General features: G+C 37.8%; 1 pseudogene; it reads right to left on the bottom strand.

Annotated features, from left to right (window-relative positions):
• Positions 1-929: 929 nt before the first annotated feature.
• LOC147635489 (uncharacterized) lies at positions 930-2,286 on the bottom strand (annotated as a pseudogene).
• Positions 2,287-2,361: the final 75 nt, after the last annotated feature.

Genomic DNA, 2,361 nt, shown 5'->3' with positions numbered 1-2,361 from the left:
TATCAACACAACTGGCTCTAAAGTGTGGTATTACCACATCTCCACATGTGACATGTTCTTACATCTTCTCCATTTCCCATGCCTACAAGGAAAACAAAAGCATGATATCCTTTTTGTGCATAATGCACAAGTGTTAGTCTTAGAATATCCATTCACACAATGCATTGCTCTTGAGCCCTTCAATGTCCTACAATGCATTGCTCTTGAGCCCTTCAATGTCCTACAATCCCATTAAAGGGCTCTCTGAACATCACCTTGCTTAACTTCCCACCAAAAGACCCTACTCACTTCCCTCTTTTTCTTGTCATAAATATTAGTTGCTCCACTACTAAGATGCATCCTTAGAAAAGCAACAACTTCAGCTGCACAAGTCAAGGGCACACTGTTTGTCTTCAACTGATCTCATGAGTTAGAGCCCTTTTAATAATTGCCCTAGCCCCGTCATGTTCCCCATTCCCATGTCTTGAAAAAAAGAAATTCCAAGTCATCTCCATACCCGTGAGATGCCAATATCTACCAACAAAGTAAAACGGTTGTTTTGCTTTAAACTGTAAAGCTACACCATCTGACCACACCCAATGTTTCTTAAATGCCAGACCTTGATCTTCCAACCACTGAGCATGTAAGAGGAAACAATGCTGCACACAAATAAGATGTCCTGTTGTTTATTATCTGAGATAAAGAAATGCATGGTCTTTGTTATTGCACCTAACGAAAATACATAATCTGCACAAAAATATTGACTTGGTTAGTGAACCAATGCATCGATTGAATTTCATTCTGCTTCTTGAAGGAGTAGTTCTCTGAGAAGTCTACTATAGAGACAACTACATCATCTGGAAACTGAGAGATGCAGTCCTTGAAATGCTGGGCTTGCCACCTGAATATGAAATATGAATGATGAACTTTCTCAAGTGGTCTTGGTACACCTAGAGAAGATCTCTAGGTATCATTTTCTTCTGGAGAATGTCTTTGATAGCGCCCTTCCTGCCTTCATTTTTCGATCCAGCAGTACCCACTATATTTTCAAAGACCTTAACAGATACTTGCATACTCTGCTCATCAATTTCTCTTGGACAGATCTGCATTTTCCTTACACCACATACATCACATGTTCCCATTATGCATTTGTACCTACGGAAGCTACTTCCTGGAGGCATTGGGCAGAGTATAGAGTCCCAAAGAGTTGTGCTACTCTTACTTGTATTTTTTGATGCAAGGCATCCATTGTTGGCATTTCCATCAGATTAAAGGCATATAGTGCAGTTGCAAGTGCAAAAAGCCCATGGATTGTAATTTTTTGAGTCTGTATGTGATTTACTACCTCATTCAGAAAAATCATATGTACATGCACAATACAGTGTAGCGATCCCTCAGTTTCCAAACAAAGAAGGGTTTCAAAGACTTGAAACAACGTTGTGAAATTTGAATATTTGGGTACTTTCCCTTGAACCTTCAATAAAGTTCAACCTAGAATTAAGTTATAATGTGTTAGATATACTAATCAATATCTAGACTAATTTAAATAAGCTTTTAAATTACCCATGACTCACCTAAGGCTCCTCTAGAAGATGGATTGGATGTTTCACATATGAACATCTAGCTAGTCTTTTACTTTCTACAAACATATTTTTTGTTGGGGGACACCTTGGCTCATCCATCCAAAATTGAAATGCTATGTCTTTGACATCTTGAGTGATGTAGGTTTTACGCCTGTCATGTCTGTGACATGTGGATACAAGAAATGATCCATCAGCTTTTTTTGCCACTATTAACTGATGCTTGGCTGAATATAAACTTCTTTGGTGGATCCCCATAAGCTTGGCAGCTTGTGGAATGCTCATGTTAGTAATTTGCTCCCTGCTTTCACCATTCACCAACATCAAGAGAGCTGATTTCTTCATGAAAAGCTCATTTGAAGATGTACCTTAACATGATTTAAAGTATTACAGATGTTTCTTAGAATAGATGATTCTAATTTCTTTAATTTTGGCAGACTGCATGCTCTTGAAAACAAGGATGTAGAAGAAGTTGCTGAAAGATTTTCTTTCTAGTACTTGCATCCATCCCCATTGTTAATTTATCAAAGTGCTGCACCATAGATTGGCATGTCTTCCGTTTCTTTTGTTCATCTACCACCATAGTATTGCTTTCAGCCACCATGTTCATCATTCTCGTTCGTTACTTTTGCTTTTGAAGAGCCCAATATTCTCTTAGTGATTTCCTATTATTCATATTAGCTTCAATTTCAGCTTCTATATTCAAGGATATTGAGCTGCTAGCCATTACTTCAATTTGCACCATTATTGTAGTACTTTCAAGGACTTCAATAATGTTGTACTTTTCAACAGTACTTTTCTT

This window comes from Cibotium barometz, chromosome 9, assembly GCF_041138505.1.
Source record: "Cibotium barometz isolate CiBa-2024 chromosome 9, ASM4113850v1, whole genome shotgun sequence".
NCBI lineage: Eukaryota > Viridiplantae > Streptophyta > Polypodiopsida > Cyatheales > Cibotiaceae > Cibotium > Cibotium barometz.
This window is presented reverse-complemented; position numbering and strand designations above follow the sequence as displayed.